Source organism: Bubalus bubalis, chromosome 14 (assembly GCF_019923935.1).
Source record: "Bubalus bubalis isolate 160015118507 breed Murrah chromosome 14, NDDB_SH_1, whole genome shotgun sequence".
Taxonomy (NCBI): domain Eukaryota; kingdom Metazoa; phylum Chordata; class Mammalia; order Artiodactyla; family Bovidae; genus Bubalus; species Bubalus bubalis.
The window spans coordinates 75547926-75567173 of NC_059170.1; the positions used below are offsets into that span (position 1 = coordinate 75547926).

General features: G+C 36.1%; 1 protein-coding gene and 1 long non-coding RNA gene across 5 annotated transcripts in view; both read right to left on the reverse strand.

The window, feature by feature from the left end:
* MACROD2 (mono-ADP ribosylhydrolase 2) overlaps positions 1-19248 on the reverse strand; it is a 2318987-nt gene that overhangs the window by 1647104 nt on the left and 652635 nt on the right. The window lies entirely within an intron of this gene.
* Positions 2646-13283, reverse strand: LOC123329288. Of its 2 annotated transcripts, none has more exons than XR_006544699.2 (3): positions 12013-13283; positions 9166-9239; positions 2646-2765 (listed from the first exon to the last, which is right to left on the reverse strand). It is a non-coding gene; the product is annotated as an uncharacterized LOC123329288 (long non-coding RNA). The 2 variants fall into 2 exon arrangements; XR_006544700.2 differs by lacking the exon at positions 12013-13283 and adding an exon at positions 11052-11999.

Here is a 19248-nt window from a genome sequence, read left to right on the forward strand (position 1 = left end):
AGGCTCTTAAATCCCCAGACTAAAGAATTCTGTTAACAGCCCTGTATTCTTTTGGAGAAGAAGGCAGTGAGGGATAAAACTGATTAAATGCATTAAATTTATAATACAGAAAGAAGTTCAATGGCACCAGCTATTCAAAATAAAGTAAAATTCAGCCAGTATACAACTGGGTAAGCAGGGCCATTCAAAATAAAATAACTGTTAAAATATATAGATAAGGGAGAAAAGGTAATATGACCATAATGCATATATATAAATAAAAAAGAAGAAGTAAAAATGCAAGAGTGAAATTAGACCTCTAGCACATTGGGCAAAATGAGTGAATTTGGATTCCTATGCCTTTCTCAGGAAGGACATGTTCACAGTTCAAATGTGTGGGGTGTGCTAGGAGCTGAGTCCTACCTCAGCCATGGCACTGCATCATAATCTCTTTTCTCATTCACTGATACTCCACAGAGCTCCAAATCCAGACTAAACATCCTGCTACCTGTCTAGTAAGTATCTTTATGAACAGAGAGCTGTGGGAACAAATTTTCATTTATATCATATCTACAATTTTTCTTTTCTTCTTGCTAGTAGGATTAGAATGACTTTACATCCCGTCTTGCCCCAGATGACCCATATCTGTTTCCACAGTATTAATTATTAGCAGTGCCCCTTTTTAAAATCGAAAGTATTATGGTATCGATAGTCACATAAAAGTAGTCAAAATAGCTTAAAAGTGATCAAGAGATATAAATTATGATACTAAAATCATAATTCTTGTAGGGCTGCAAAGAGGAAAAATTGTAGAATATCCATAGTTCTAAATCCTAACCTCAAGAAGCTGTCATATGAATACATGCACGGCTCAACACAACTCTTCACCAACAAATGAAAAGCAGGTCAAAGCACATGTCTCACAGATGGAAAGGTCATATACCTCTGCATATGAGGGCAGCATATTTTTATAAAATGCTGCAGATATTTATGTCATACAGACTATGTAACATTCAGTAAACTGCATGTTGACGCACCATTTTCCAGCTGGTTGGTGTTAGAACACTGCACTCTAAATTTAAAATAGATTTTTACCTGAATTTTCAGTTTAACCTGGCATCTGGCTAGCCACAACTAATACAGCCAGAGCTGGGAAGAGCAGTACAGAGAAAATAAAAAATAAAATGATAGCAATAATTCTAAATACTTGAACCAGTATAATAAATACGAATGGTTTAAAGTCTGTTATTAAAAAATAAAGACTCATAGAATGGGCAGACTTATATATGTAAATTAAATGGTTACAGAAAGATTCTAACTAGAAGATATAATAGTATAACAGACAAGACAATAATAAAAAGCAAGAATAAATGGTGAGAATCCTATAACATGTAATAGAATTCTATGTGAAAAGCATAAAATGAAACCAAGAAAGCTATTTTATTTTGACAAAAGTTAGAGTCAAATAATATTTCATTTATTGAGACTTTATGCTAACATGCTTCAAAACTTATAAGGCAATAATAGAAACACAGAGTCACTAACCACTTTACAAGAATAACTGATCTCTCTCAGAAATTGGTCATTTAAGTACATAACAATAATTAAGGATTCAAATATTTACTTATTACAGCAAATTTGAATTTATCATTACATATACATATAAAATAATGTACCCCAGAAATATAATTCCATAAATCAAGAATTAAATTTTTTTTTTTAAATATCAACTGTTAGGAAAGAAAATTTCAAAGCAAAAACAGAAAAGCCTATAGGATACCTTTTTCTTGAGGCAAGGGAATAAAATATAAATTAACAATAAAAATTAAATATTCCCACTTCTAAAATAATTTAATTGCTCATGATTTTTTTCTGTAAAGTCTAAATAATTGCTGGTTAAAAGAGAAACTAAAAATAACATTACAACTTACTTAGAAATAAATGACAAAATGAACCATACATACCTAAAGCTCTGAGATGAAGTAAAAATATATTTTTATGAGGTGCTGCAGACTCATGTTTTATGACACTTACTATGTAATGAGGAAAGTATGTAACTTAAATGTATATGTTAGAAAATACCAAGTCTAGTACTAAAAATCCACTTAAAAACAACCCCACAATAATAGTAAATTTGAGAGAAATTATCAGTGAAAGAAAAGAGAAATACGAACCCAGAAAAGAATGAAGTAGAAAATCAAAGAATATGTAATTATAAAAGCAAAAGCTTGTCCTTTTAAAATATATATAAAATATATTTTTCAAGATTCATTAAGTTAAAGAAGAAAATATAATTAAATAACAAGGGGTCATAAGTATAAATTAAATTAAAATAAAAGCAAACATAGGCAAATAATGGTCAAACTTTTTTGCCAGTAATTCTAAAAAAAAATTAAATAAAACAGATTATTTTCTTTAAAAATATACATAAAATAGGAAAATCTGGAAACTTGAAACAGCCATGAGGAGAAAATGATCTACTCCTAGGAAGAAGCAGGTTCTTCTGCAAAAGTATTAAGAAGCAGATGATCACTATGTTATTTACTGTTCGAGAACATATGAAAAGATGCAAAAGTTCTTAATGCCTTCCATAAAGCTGAAATGAATCTGACACCAGGCCAGATAAAGGTAAATAACATAAAAAATAGAAAAGTGGTTCTACTTGCCTTACAGAGTTAGAAAGTAAAATCATAAATTACAGCAATGAAAGCAGTATACATGAGTGGGCAGTAACAGCAGCACTCCATGTGTCAAAGCTCAGATTCCACATCCAATAGTGACGTCTCCTGTGTGTAAATTATACATTAATTCTAAAATAACATGTGAAAATACAGCCATATATCCAAAGATTAACCTATCGGTATAAAGTATGGATTATCTCAAAAACACAACAATGATTCAATATTATGAAATTTACTAATGAAATTCCTCAAGTTAGTTCATTTAAAAGGTATTTGTACATGTGTCATATGTGTAAATACATATATAAATTCAATTCCATATTTATGAACCAAAAATCCATTTATAATTTGAAGAATCATGCTGTATAATAGAGAAATTCTAAAAACTTGACCTGAAAAAAAGATACCTTCTTGAAACTTTAAAAAAAAAACTTTTAACGATGAAAAATTAGAAGGACTGTCATTTATGTCAGAATTTAGGTAAGAATGTCACTATTAGTGATACTATACAGAAATGGAGCTCTGCCCTAACTGATTTAATAATAAAATCATTCAGATGTTGCAAAATGAGACAAAACTCTGATAACATGCAGAAAATATTTAATAGCTAACAAGGGAAACAAAAATACTAACTAAAAAAGTTTTAGTACAAAATGGAATCCAAAGTAGCTGGATATGAGAAAATTATTATGTGATATTTAATAACACTTACCAAGTTAAAAATTAACATACACTCTAATTACACTAGCAGAGAAATCAACAAACACTTAGAAATAAACATAATGATCTACAAAGTATAAAATTCTATAAAAATTTAAAAAGATATAGATAAAAGAAAACATGCATGTTGTTAGTAGATAATAAAAGTTGATATTATAAAAAAATCTGTCCTCCCTATATTAAGCTATAAAATCACCTACAACCACCAGAAGAATATTTTTCTTCCTTTTTTATTTTTTAAATTATGAAAGTATGACAAAACATTTACAGGAGACTTGGAAAATACAGGGCATATTACAATTCTTTTTTTTGGTAGATAAATTAAGAATTTTAGTTGGAGTTTCAATATCAAATGTGCAAAAATCATCAGAATAAATATATAGAAAAGTAGACAAATATAGTAGACCTGAAAAGCACCATGAACCAATCCAACATAATGAAGATTTATACAATTCCCACACAATAGTTGGAGGAGGAAATGGCAACCCATTCCAGTATTCTTGCCAGGAGAATCTTATGGACAGAAGAGCCTGGCAGACTACAGTCTATGGGGTCACAAACCGTCGGATGTGACTTAGTCACTGAGCACGCATGCATGCACAGAACAGTAGAATATAAATTCTATTCACGTTCACATGGACTATAAACTAGGAAACATTGGAACATATTCACAGACATAAAACAAAGTGAAAAAATAGAAAAATATTCTTTAGAACTTGAAATAATTTCTAGTTTAGATGGAAGAAAATATCTATTATGTAGAAATCCAGGAGGTTTCCGAAAGAGGTATAATGAGGCAATGTGGGCTTCTCCAAATATTATGAGGTCATAATAATTAAAATAATTTGAAACCAGAGTTGATAACTGACAGATCAGTGACAGAAATCTCCTGAAATAAACTCATATATATATATATATATATATATATATATATATATAACACAAATGTAGCACATCAAAACATTGAGAGAAAGACAGGATTGCCAACCGAATAACTGACTAACTTTTGTGGGGAGTGATTTAGGGGATATAAAATAAAGGAAGTGTGCAGAGCAAAACTATGCCAATTAAGGGTTTGATAGTTGATAAAGTCACCATCTGCATTTCCAGCCAGTTAGCTACAGAGAAGGCAAAAGTGACATTCCTTATGCAGAGTTTTGCAGAAGGATTCTTCCTAGTCTCTTGGTATTGAAACCAGTACTTTAATTTTTCATCGTTACAACAGAAAGTATTCATTCCTTAGTGGCATACTTTCTGCTGTAACATAGCTATAAATTACAAATGGAACACAACTGTGTAAGCTATGCAGCTTACGAAGTTGTGTAAGTTGTGCTGTGTAAAAGGATCTTTCTGCATCTGTTTGCATGGCACACTAGAATTAGGAAACTTGAAGAAAGATTTTATTGAATAAATCAACTTATCTAGAAAAGTAAGAAAAATATAAAAGATCTGTTTATTCAAAGAATACACAAGGACCCATCATCAGAATTAACATTTAAAACACACACACTTACATGGCCACCTAAGCTGCAACTCGTCACCCTTCATCACAAGTCCAGAGAACATCTCTACTTAGCAAGAGAAAAACATACATGCTGCCTGATGGTTCTTGATTCATTAATAAATAGTCCCCTTTGGGCAACCAACCCATGAGTTTTCCTACACAGAAAGCTATGCAATTTAAATATTATACCTAAAGGTCAGTATTTTCTTTAAAACTATTTTAACATAAACACAAATATTTTAATCTACCAAGATTCTGTACCTTAGAAGAACTGTGTCCAAATAACTATTCTACTATGAAAAGGTGTGTAGAGTCTTCAGGATGGTTTCCTCAGTGGCAGAGAAACAGTTCACAGATCAAAGGTTTCCTGTAAGCACCATGAGGTCAGAAACCAAACTGTCTTGTTTACTGACTTTTGGCAATAATTAGCAATAAACTGTGGAAAATTCTTCAAGAGATGGGAATACCAGACCACCTGACCTGCCTCTTGAGAACCCTGTATGCAGGACAGGAAGCAACAGTTAGAACTGGACATGGAACAACAGACTGGTTCCAAATAGGAAAAGGAGTACATCAAGGCTGTATATTGTCACCCTGCTTATTTACCTTATATGCAGAGTACATCATGAGAAACGCTGGGCTGGAAGAAACACAAGCTGGAATCAAGATTGCCAGGAGAAATATCAATAACCTCAGATATGCAGATGACACCACCCTTATGGCAGAAAGTGAAGAGGAACTAAAAAGCCTCTTGATGAAAGTGAAATAGGAGAGTGAAAAAGTTGGCTTGAATCTCAACATTCAGAAAACGAAGATCATGGCATCTGGTCCCATCACTTCATGGGAAATAGATGGGGAAACAGTGTCAGTCTTTATTTTTTTGGGCTCCAAAAACATTGCAGATGGTGACTGCAGCCATGAAATTAAAAGACGCTTACTCCTTGGAAGAAAAGTTATGACAAACCTAGATAGCATATTGAAAAGCAGAGACATTACTTTTCTGACAAAGGTCCATTTAGTCAAGGCTATGGTTTTTCCTGTGGTCATGTATGGATGTGAGAGTTGGACTGTGAAGAAAGCTGAGCGCCGAAGAATTGATGCTTTGAACTGTGATGTTGGAGAAGACTCTTGAGAGTCCCTTGGACTGCAAGGAGATCCAGCCAGTCCATTCTAAAGGAGATCAGCCCTGGGATTTCTTCAGAAGGAATGATACTAAAGCTGAAACTCCAGTACTTTGGCCACCTCATGGGACGAGTTGACTCATTGGAAAAGACTCTGATGCTGGGAGGGATTGGGGGCGGGAGGAGAAGGGGATGACAGAGGATGAGATGGCTGGATGGCATCACTGACTCGATGGACATGAGTCTGAGTGAACCGGGAGTTAGTGATGGACAGGGAGGCCTGGCGTGCTGCGATTCATGGGGTTGCAAAGAGTCGGACATGACTGAGCGACTGATCTGAACTGAGCAAATGTATGCAATAAATATTTTGTGAATGATGAGCTAAAGATAATGCATATATTAGCTCTGTATCCTTCTGAAATTCATATGTTGAAGTCTAGTCCCCAATATGATTGTATTTAGATATAGGACCTTAGAGACCTTGAGGGTGGAGCTCTTATAAGTGGAATTAGTGCCCTTACAAGAAAAGACATGCGGGAGGATGCTTTTCTCTTTGCTTTCTACCATGTGAGAATACAGTGACAAGAAGTACGTGCATGCTAAGTCGCTTCAGTCATGTCCGACTCTGTGTGACCATAGGGACTGACCATAGGAGCCTGTTAGGCTCCTCTGTCCATGGGATTCTCCAGGCAAGAATACTGGAATGGCTTTCTATGTCCTCCTCCAGGGGATCTTCCTGACTCAGGGATTGAACCCACATGTCTTACATCTACAGACATTGGCAGGTGGGTTCTTTACCACTAGCACCATCTGGGAAGCCCAACAATGAGAAGACATTCATCTGCAAACCAGGGGTGGGCCTTCAACAGACAGCTGATCCATTCATGCTTTGCTTTGGACTTCCCCCTCTGAAACCTTTTAAATATTTCTTATTTAAGCCCCCACAGTCCAGGGTAATTTGTTATGGCAGCCCAAACAAAGACTGAAGGGTTTGCATATTCCTGCTATGATATCCTCTGAGACCCTCAGTCAAAATTTACTCTGGTACTTTACAACATGACTCTAAAAGGCTTAGTTTCAATTCTTTAAAGATGGGGCTATATCTAAGGCATAGCATATATGTTTGGGAGGTGTTCACACTCCATAATTTTCATAAATCCTACTACCTGAAAAAAAGCATACCTGCCAAGTAAAAAGCAACATACTTTTATGTATAACTAGCTCCAAGACAAGCCTGCAAGGTCCCCTTCCAACTACATTGTTCCTTCTATGTAGCAGCTCTGGTCCGAACATGTAAACTTCAGAGTCAAACTACCCCTTCAGCCCAGTCAGAATGAAGCTACTCCAGCAAAATCTGCCTGACAGATTAAATTATGGTCCTTAGCGATTAAGACAAGGAGATTGGCATCTCCAGATTTCTGTAGGGTGTTAGGCCAATTTTGTTGAAAGAAGATTTGCCCTCAAAGGATTCATTGATCACAGAAGGACAGAATCTTACAGTTCAAAGAAACCTCAGGGAAGAATCATTAATTTGATCACCCAATAACTTATTCAACAAGAATTTATTAAGTAATTAGTATAGAATCAACAATAAGTTCTTGTCAAGGCTTCTCATTAACTAAAGGATCATCCGATTTCTACTTATGATAACCCTGAATAATAATTTTTTTCAACTTTTCATTAGGCTTAATCTATTCTATGAATGTGGGTAGAAAAGTATGCACTAATTTTGAAAGATCTGACACCCTCAATACTTACTATTTTTAACTTCAAATAAATGGCTCAAGGTTTAACACTGTACTTCTAAAACAAACATCCGTTAAACAGGCTCAGCTGCTCATCATGCTTTGGACAATGGAAAATTAATTTCCAAACCAAACTATGCTGGGAAAGAGATACTTGTAGAAAGTTTGGGCCCACTTGAGTTGATTAAATGGGGAAATATTTGGTTGAAGACCTCACTGGTTGGGATAAAGTGTAATGAAAATGGTTAGAGATGAGTGATGTAAGAAAATGAAGCCCATAAATCCTGAAAACAACTGTTAGAGGACAGAATAAAAAACAGGACAACAGGGCGCCCCATCCAAGGTAACACATGTGCAAAGGCTGGACGGTGAAAAGGTTGTTCACATCTTGTGGTAACTGTCTCAGGGTGACAGAATGGAAAAACAGTAAATATTCACACACGGAACATCTCTGGTTTGTTCTATTTTCTGTCTTTGCTATAGAAGTATGTTAGGAGGAGGTATTCAAATTTTTATTTGCCTGTTTTTTTACTATCTACCTATAAGTTTTTAAAGTGAGTTGTGTACCGCAAATAGGGATAAATTCTTTGTATAAATTATATCCAGTCCTCTCAACAACCTTGTCAGGTAAACCTTAACATTTCCATTTCATAGATAATTAAGTATTGACTCAGATTACATAACAGATCTAACATCACTGTCTTAGTTTGTAGTCTCCTGAAATCAGAGCCGAAGACTTGGATATAGACAGATTATTTGGGAGGTGACCCCAGGAAACAGGATTGAGGTTATATGAATAAAGAGAGAGGGAGAAAGGAGAGGTCAGTATAAGGACCCATCGCTGAAGTTACTGCTGTGGGTTCCCCAGGGCTTGAACCCATGGGAATCTCCTACAAAGACTACACATGCCTCCCAGTGTTGCCCACCTAAATGCTGAGAGACTGAAAAGTTTATCCAGGGTTCCCAACCCCACTGGTTAATGGTTTCCCCTGGAGCATTAGCATCCTCCTCCTTCCGGCCCTACTACTGATATTTGGGTGAAGAAGCTCTGACACCAGAAAAGCACATGGGCAGGAAGGTCACAGACATGCTCGTGTTAGCCTGAGGTGAACCTGAGCTTGCACAGAACTGTCTACTGCATCTGTGCCTGAAATCAGAGAGAAGCCAAGGATATGTGGCACAATACATCAGGATCATCTGTGACAGTCACACAGTTCCTCGGTTGCTGAACCTGGAAATGAGCCCAGATAATGGAATTGCATCATCCATGCCTGTAACTTTCATGTACTCATCTGCATGCACCCAGCCAAAGGAGACAGAGATAAATGATCAAGGGTTCAGATGATTCTGACACCATTTCACGTGGTGTGTATGCCCCAGAGTCAGTGTGACATGGGAACTGCAACTCCTCTTACCATATGAATACTTCAGAGCAAAGAAGGTCATCATCATGTTCCAGTCCACGTGTTCTCATACATCTGGTACTCAACTGAGGAAAAGGAAATCTATCTCAATGCTGGAGGAAGAAAATAGATGTGCTGCTCTTTTTAATATATGTTAACTGTATTTATTTATGGGCAACAAAAGAACAATTAAAGGTCCCACCAGGACCTTGACTATAAAGTGCTTGCCTTTCCATTACACAAATAGCATCACACCACACCAGCATCATTTTGCTCTCTGCAAAATCTCCCCATTTCATTTAGTCTTATGCTGATGCTACTGAGTTATGTGGTTTGAATCTGTAAAACATTTGTTGCATGGTCTGGAAGGAATGAGTGTTGTTTTGGGCACTGATCAAGTATACAGGGCAAAATGCTAGGAGGAGAGACACCAAGAAGAGAACTCAAGATCAAATCACTGCATATGATGAGGGCAGGAAAAGGTGCCTGTGGCATCAGGTCCACAGACTGATGCTGTGGGGACAAAGGTCTCATCTGGAATTGTCTGCAACTGAAGATTTGGAAATAGAATGTTTCCTATCATAGTGATAAGTCAACATATTAAATACAAAAATTGTGTGATCAAAAATCATAACAGAAAAGGGATCACACACTAAAATATGTCTACCATGATGTTCCCCATCTGGACTGATTTAGCTTAGATGGACTAAAAATCAGATTGAGATGAGGTCTTGCATGCAGGCAGTTTATTTGGGGGAAGTGATTCCCTAAAAACAAGAATGGAGATTGAGATGGTAGAAGTATGAAACAGAAAGAGGAAAGCCACTCCAAGGGTGGGCAGTTGAGTCAGTGGCAAATGTGAGCAACCAGGACTCAACTTATTGAGGACTCTCTCTCGGGAAATGTGTAGGACACAATTCAGAACTGGCTGAGATAGAAAAGAGGAGCATGGGACCATTTGCTCCTATCCCACTCTGCTCACAGACCGAATCACATACGTGAATACACTGGAGTAGCTGAAGGGTCATCAAGCTACATCTCTGTTCATCTAATGCAGCAGGAACATTGTTATTGATTAGTCACTAAGCATTGGCAGGTGGATTCTTTACCACTGAGCCACCAGGGAAGCCCACAGCAGGAATAGATAAGGCAAAAAAAACTGGGTTAGAAATATATGATATTGAGCATAAAAGATGTCTAACACTCATATTAAAATGTATCCTCTGTCGACCAAAGTGCCCATATAAATCAAACCATGGTGACAAGGTCTTATGCACTTAGTTAATGTGAAAATAATATAAACCCCAAATCATGGTGCTCCCAAGTCCAACCCCATATAAATTCTGATTTGATTGGTCTGGGAGGGGAGTGTGCCTGGGGCATAAGAATTTTTTCAAGTTCCCCCAGGTAATTATGTGCAGGCAAATTTGAGGAACACTAGCTAAAACAAGGCACAAGTTAAAAACCAAGGCTGTTTTTAGTAACTAAGTAGGGTCTACAATCCAAAAATGATTTTTTTCTCTAATTTACATATTTAGATCATCTGTTTCAGCTGAGAATGTCTGGGCCTGTTATCATTTTTGATTTTCAAATGGGTATCCAAAATCACAGTGATCTTCCCTGGTGACTCAGCATTAAAGAATCTGCCTGCCACTGCAGGAGACGCAGGTTCGATCCCTGGATGGGGAAGATCCCCTGGAGAAGGAAATGCAACCCACTCCAGTATTCTTGCCTGGGAAATCCCATGGACAGAGGAGGGCTACATGGTGGGTCCATGGGGTCACAAAAGAGCCAGACATGACAGAAGCGACTAAACAACAACAGTCCAAGATGAGAGTCCCAACACCAGCCTTTGAAACTGCTCAAAGGCAGATGGTAGTTCCCCATTTTATACTCACAGTGGACTGCCAGGTGACTGAGGATCAGTTTAACTTTTAAAATTAATTCTTTGGAGACAAAGCTCTGCAATGACTGACTGAAATAAATAAATTCAGTGATAATAAATGAAGTGATCTGCTGCTGGATGTTTGCCCCCAAAAGGATGCATTACTAAGTAAGCCTGAGGTCATTAGAATGTTGAAAGAGTAAAAGAACACTGCAAAAGAACATATGCCCACTAGGTGTTTGACTGGCATAACTTATTAGCTTCAAGCTTCCTTTCCTCGGTAGAAAAGTAGGTCCTAAGGTCATGACTTCCTGGTTTTCATTTTCAGCTATAATGCATCCATCAGTGCTTTGACCTGGCCCGCCTTCAAGAGAAGACAGAGCCTTGCGAGCATGTGTTCACAAAGCACAATCTGGGACATGTCGGTTTCCTCATGTTATCATCAGAAATGTCTTGAAACACAAAATGCAGATATAAGAAATGACATCCCATTTTCGCCTGGCAGTTACAAATAACATTTTATAATAAGACTGATAATACTCGCTTTTGGTATTTTTTCAGGCAAAAGGGAAAATAAAAGAATCAAGTCCTATTTATCCAGATCAACTGAAAAATGGAGTAACCAAGGTACTGGAAAATAATCTATTTAGTGCCATCACATGTTAAGTCTGCTTGGATTCCCATTTTTCAAAAACCTAAAACACAGGAAAATATCATTAATGCTAAAACTATTCAGAACTGATCAGGATTTTGCTGAGCAATTAAACTCATCATTGTGAACATCTGCCACCATACACACAATACTGTCGATTTTCTTCCAAACTGGTCTCCACCTTTATAACTAAGTTAGCTGTTTCAACTAGATTTCCTAGACTTAGATGTTTAAATTTTTTTTTTTTTTTTAAGAAAGACCTCTAATCAACCCACTTTGAAAAATTCTGCTTAGCAGCAAGGCACTTAATTATCTTGCTCACCTTTTGTTCAGCTGCTTTGCAAATAACGACATGAAACATTCCGTCTTTTTACTTCCAAGCTTTTCTTCTTCCTGATTAGATTCTACTTAAATAGCATCATGTTCCTTCAAGTTCCTCCAAGATGAGGGATTTTCTTTAATCACCTGAAACCTGCTGCTCTGCCTCTTTAACATTCTGAGATATTTCAATCTACCAGCTTAAATCAACAATAAAACTACTTATTCCTAACAGGTTGAGTACTTCAAATCTCATCTTTTTATCAAGCTTCCATACTAATTCAAGTATACAAAGATATGCAAAGTAGATTTTGAAATCCTTGATTATGGCAACACATTAAAGTGGGGTTTGCCCTCAAATTTTTCATATACCTCGTATAAAAAGAAAAAGTTACTATAATCAAACTGTATCTGTGCAAGAAAAACTAAGGTTCTGTTAAAAATAAAATGTGATAACTGAAAAATGTGTTAATCAAATATTGAAATGTTCTTTACATGAAAAGTTCAAAAAGCGATGATTAAATATGAATTTTCAACCTGATTATAAAAAGTCACTTGCATCTGTTGCACAAACAATAAAGAATTGGATACAGCTGCTGCCCAGTTAAAAAAGGGGTGAGGTTTTAAAACTATAGGCTGATACCGGAACTAAAAAAGGAGGAAATGGTAAAAAGTGAGGATGAGAGCTTTCAGCTAGAAGCTGAAAGAAATACAACCCCTAATGTTCACAAGTACTCCCAAGAAAAATGAGAGGATTCTAAAAAGAAATAGCTGAAAACCATGTAAACCAGAAGAAGAAAAGGAATTATTAGAAGAAACAGCGGAAAAACCTGTGAAACAGAGCTATACGCCCAACTCTGTGAATTAGCAAAGACGAAGAAAAGTAGACTGCTTTCTGGATACAGTCATATCTAGCTAATTTCAATGAATTTACCTTCATCTGACATAAACATTTGTGTTTTATTCAGAAGCAATACTTGCACACAAAAATTAAATCAAACTGCTTGTAACTACATATACCTGATATTTGGCTGCGATATTTAAAAATATCTTGGCTAAATAAAGTCTTGGCTAAATAAAGACAAAAGTATTTATAATTAGATGTACTGTTGTTGAAATTATACTCCATAACAACCTAAAAGGTGAGATGAGATTCCCTAAGTTACTCTTTCTTAAAAAGCAAAGCAAACATTTGCCTCAACAGAAATCTTTAGAGAAAAAAATGACATTTTAACAAAGAACACATATCTAAAAGGCAGTTGAAAGAAGAAAAATCACAATGTTATCAATCCCTGAATTAAATATAGCATCAAAACGCCTGCCTCCAATTTAAAAAATGAAACACACATGCATAATCTTTTTTTCAAAAACACATAACTTCCATAACAAATTGCCTTTCTGTGAATATTTCTTACATTTTCATTTTCTCCAAATAAATGAAAAATTCTTTATAAACATTTTTAGCAATTAAGTGAAAGAATAAATAGAATATTCCAAATTGTGTAAAGCATCAGAGTTTATTTTTTAAAAATCCAACCACCAGATTGTTAAAAAAATTAGGTGATATGCAAAGACAAATTATAGAAAAAGCTCATAAAGTTAAAAATTAAATCAATTATAATAGCTCATATTTAATATTTTTATATCATATTTAAACCTGTACTAGTTTTTTCCTCCTCAACTTTTAGAATTGTATAGAAAAGCTGCTACTGCTTTAGGCATAATATATATATTTTTCCTTTTTTTGAATATGAATAATCACCTTCCCTTTTGTAAGAGGCTTTCAAATGTCATGAATTTTCTGAATATATAAAATTTTAAGAAGGTGGTGAGTCACAGAATAGAAAGAACATCAGGTTGTCTTTCAGAAATCCTGAGTTTTAGAACTAGCTCCTCAGCAAGTCGCTTGGAGAAATCAGTTCTGCCATTTGACCTGAGTGTTCTCATCTTTAATTAGGGGGAATGGGCATTCATTCCTCTTCTTCCTTTTCCAGTCCTGTGATTCTAAGTCAAGGGATGGTTTCACCAATTTTAATTTCAAGCTACTTCTTAGATATTAACAGTTCTGAAGGCTGAACCTAATTTCTAAAACCATAATTGCAAAGTTTAGATTAAAACAAAGTTATTGTTTTAATCACTTTTAGGTTAAAAAAAAAGCTATAATTTTGAAGTACATGCTTTATGGGTTCATTAAAAGTAATCTCCAGTATAAAATTAGTTCCTTATCAATGCATATATAGTTATATATTAAATAGGGCTTTCCTCAAGGGTGAGCACACTATTTTTAAAAAGCTCCACATTTGGGGATTGCATTAATAGATTACTTACATAAAATATTTAAAAATTTGGAAATCTGCCTACCCCTTAAGAGTCATTTCCACAAAGATGTGGTCACCTAGTGCCTTTAAGTTTAAAAACATTATCATAAATAGTATCTGATTACTGATGAAGAGGTGTCACTCCTTTAAGATACAGCAGCAGAGTCTATCATTCAAGGATCATGCTCTGAAAGAGCTTAAAAATTAGGATTTTTATCTCCATATGAGGTCATTCACAAAGACAACTGGAATTTCTGAATTATATCAAAAGAACATGGTGCTTACCATACAATTCAAATTCACGGCTACTACTGGATATGTTTACAAAATTTAAGTAACAAACTTTGAAGATATGTTCAAATAAATCCTGCAATAAGTTATACTGCATTATATAAGAGCTAGAAGTATTCATTTGTTCAATCTTAAGTCTTTAAAATATAATTCCATTTTAACATGCTTTTGTATGTCTTCATCTTTATTATATACGAAAAAGAATGAAAAATAGAGTGGCCTCCTGCTCCCTTGACCTCTGAGAGCCCTTATGGTACAGTGTTTGCAAACAGAAAGTCCAGATGTCAGTGCAAAGTGTCACATGTAGGTTGAATCTGGGCCTTTTAATTATATCCAAATAAGGCAAAGTCCTACAGAGTGTTGTTGAGCTGGGGCCTCCATGTTTTGCATTGTCTAAATTAATCAACTGGCTCCCCAAAGCAACTGTCATTAGTGGCTCTGAGGCATATTGAAAATGGCAGTTACACTTTCAATCCAGTAGCAAAGATTTAAAACAAAACAAAACAAAAAATTAAAATAGACTCGGGCAAGGGAACCAGGCTCAGATAAAAGGCCTCTCATAAGGGCTTCCTTGAATCGATAGGGACCCTGTCAGGGCGCAGCAGGGCTTTGCGGTTAGCGCCATCTCTCTGCTGTCGTCTTTAATCCCCCACGAAGACGGGCAGCTCTGCTGCCGGTGGCCGTCGCACCACAGCAAAAACGGGGCCTGATTCTGCACGTTTTGAAGCCTCAGCTCAAGCCGCACATCCTCTCTATGCCAGCTTGAGGATCAAGTATGACATGCTTTTTCCCTTTCATAAATACCGGCTGTGGGGATGAGGAATCTGAATTATGAAATCAGTACAGTGATACCTCTTACTGAAGCCTGTTATCTAAAAGATCATATGCCCATGAAAAATTCATTTTTTCATAAAGCACTTATAGTCTAGGCTCTCCAATTTAATGATGAAGACAGCTACATATTTAGGTGCCTGTAATATAAATGGGCATTTTAATAGAAATGAATTCTCTTCCAACAAGGTCTATGTACTTACAGAATTATAAGTATCATTTAATAAATAGATAAATATTTGTCTAGGCAATATAATTATACTGTATCTTGGCAGTAATATGCCTATTTTTATGAAGTTCACTGACCTACATAATAGAACATTTTCTGCTTAAAATTACATTTAAAATATTCCTTATTCCAAATAAAGTTTAAATACTAATCATAATTTTTACTTACATATGCATATGTATTTACCTAAAATATGTATTTGTAAAATACACATACACATACACCAAAGTAAATTTTCTTATTTGACACAGGATTATTAAGAGTCTATGTATACCTGTGGCGGATTCATTTTGATATTTGGCAAAACTAATACAATTATGTAAAGTTTAAAAATAAAATAAAATTTTAAAAAAAGAGTCTATGAGTACCCACTGAAATTAAATTGATCAAATTAAATGTGATATGGAATAAATAGAATTATGAATTTCTTACATCACTCCTCAAGTGTGGCCAACAAACATCTGGGCCTTCCTGAGGCTTTTTCAAGGAGTCCATGGGGTCAAAACTATTTTTATAATCGTAGTAAGAAATTATTTGACTTTTTATTCTCATTTTTCAAAAATATACAGTGTAGTTTTCCAGAGGCTATGTGATGTGTGATAGCATAACAAATTGATGCTGAAACAGATAGAACCCAGCTGTCTTTTATTAAGCCGCACATGATAGGTAAGTTCAGTTCAGTTCAGTCACTCAGTCGTATCCGACTCTGCGACCCCATGGACTGCAGCATGCCAGACGTCCCTATCCACCAACTCCCGGAGCTTACTCAAACTCATGTCCATCAAGTCAGTGATGCCATCCAGCTCTCTCATCCTCTGTCATCCCCTTCTCCTCCTGTCTTCAATCTTTCCCAGCATCAGGGTCTTTTCCAATGAGTCAGTCTTCTTATCAGGTGGTCAAAGTATTGAAGCTTCAGCTTCAGTGTCAGTCCTTCCAAAGATATGTAAATGTCTTTGCAAAAATGTAAAATGGTGCCATTCGTCTTACTACATTTTTTATTTAGAAAATATAATTATATTTCCTTTAAAATATATTTATATTTGTGGGTTTTATATTTGCTATTTATATAACAGGTTTTTCATTTTTCAAAGGACTTAATACATATTTTAAAATTATGCTTTTCTCAATGCTATGCCATGCTCAGTCACTTCGATATTGTCCGACTATTTGTGACGCCATGGACTGTAGCCCACCAGGCTCTTCTGTCCATAGGATTTTCCTGGCAAGAATACCAGAGTGGGTTTTGCATGCCCTCCTCCAGGGGATCCTTCTGACTCAGGAGGATCCTACATCTCCTGAGTCTCCTGCATTGCAGATGGATTCTTTCCTGCTAAGACACCACGGAAGCCCTTCTAATTCAGTAAACATTGCTATATGTGTAACAGAATAAGCAACTCTTTGGTGTGCTCAATCATTTTTTAAAGTGGAAAGGCATCATGATACCAAAAATATGTGAGTACTTGTTTATAATAAGCAATGCATTTTATTATATCTATTTTTACATATACATAAATTACATATACATATATTTTAAATATATATATATTTATAATTTATACATTTAACTAGTTACTTCCTAAATGCAGAACACTGCCATAGTCCGAATAGCACTGGACAAGTGAACAGAGACTGAATCAGAAAAGCATGCACTGTGATGGGCCTCATGGAACTGAAGCAAGAGGTGCTTTGACCAAGCTGAGGTTCAGATCACATGTCTGTCTTGCCCATTAGTCCCTGCAGAGCTTAGCCTTCATTCTACAACTCTAACAAGCGGGGTAAATGCTATTGCTTGGTTAGAGATAAAACTGAAGAGAATGGTTCAACAGAATGAGACCAGAGAACAGTCTGACTGGGTCAATCCAAAACACAAGACACATGGAAGTCCACGCAGGAAGTGGAGGTTTGCACCTAAGGAGTAATGCTAGCAGAAATAGAGTCTCAGGAATATCTCTTGTTCTCACAGGTCCTGGCACCTGTCCAGTACCATCTTGTCACACCTCTAATGGGATGCTGAAAACATCAAGCGTTTTGTGGAAGGTCAGTCCTTCATGGTTGAGGCTACTTAGATGCACTCAGAAGGCCAATCCTGAAGGAGGAAATACTAAATTTTGAAGGAAATAAGTAACAGCTGAGCCCAGGTACCCATGGAATACTCACGGCGAGAATATCCCCTGAGCCTCAGCAAAGATGGACTCTCAGTTCAGATCAACTGGGTAAAGATCTAATTTCTCAATAAGTAGAATTGTTCAGGGACATTTTCATTAGTCTACTCCCTCTTGAGGTGGGGAACACTCACAAAGACAAAAGCATAACAATCAGAATTCTCTAGGATCCAGGATTCTTTCATCCTGGAAGAGACACCTGAAAAAATTGCATAGTGTGGTGCATTCTTGGAAAAAAAAATTGCTATTTGCGCTGCTGCTGCTGCTGCTAAGTCACTTCAGTCATGTCTGACTCTGTGCGACCCCACAGACGGCAGCCCACCAGGCTCCGCCGTCGCTGGGATTCTCCAGGCAAGAGCACTGGAGTGGGTTGCCATTTCCTTCTCCAATGCATGAAAGTGAAAAGTGAAAGTGAAGTCGCTCAGTCATGTCCGACTCTAGCTACCCCATGGACTGCAGCCCACCAGGCTCCTCCGTCCATGGGATTTTCTAGGCAAAAGTACTGGAGTGGGGTGCCATTGCCTTCTCCAACTATTTGCACTGAGGTGAGGCCTAATCCAACTCTTTATCCATAACACCCTTAACTCAAAAGGTCTTGCCTGTTTTTTTTTTTTTTTCCCAAAAAACTGCACTCAGATTCTCAGGTGTATATGAGAACATAAACAGAGACTTCAGGTAAAAAAAAAAAAAAAAAAAGATTTGTATAAATTCCCATTGAATGTCTGTCTCTTAATGACTATGAGTTGGCACTTAACAAATATGTGTTTAATTAATAAATAAATATTGTAATGAATAAATGAATGAATTAATTCTGTAGCTCTAGGAAGAAGGGCAATGATACCATGATTTGGTAGGCCTGGCTGTACTCTTGGTAACTGCTATAAACTAAATCCCTTTCAATGCAGAGATAGTTGATTAAACTTAATTCTATATCACAATGAGTAGTAGAGCAAAGCGCCTGACTCACAGCTCTCATTTTTTTTTCCAGATGCATTGAGGTATAATTGACAAATAGCGATTTGTCAATTACAAGATATTTGAAGTGTATGTCCTGATGATTTGATATTTATACACAATGTGAAAGACCTCCACACATCGAGTTAATTAACACAGTCATCACTTCAAACATTTACTTTTGTGTGTGTGTGTGTGTTTGTGAAAACACAAGTTCTACTCTCTTAGAAAATTTCAACTATATAATACAGTGTTATGAATTACAGTCACCATGCTCTACATTAGGTCCTCAGACTTTATTCATCTTATAATTGCAGTTTGTATCCCTTTACCAACTTCTCCCTATCTTTCCCGCCCTTAGCCCCTGATGACTGCCTCTCCACTTTTTTTTAATTAGTGTGAATTTTTTTTTAAGATTCCACATATAAATGATGCCATATAGTATCTGTCTTTCT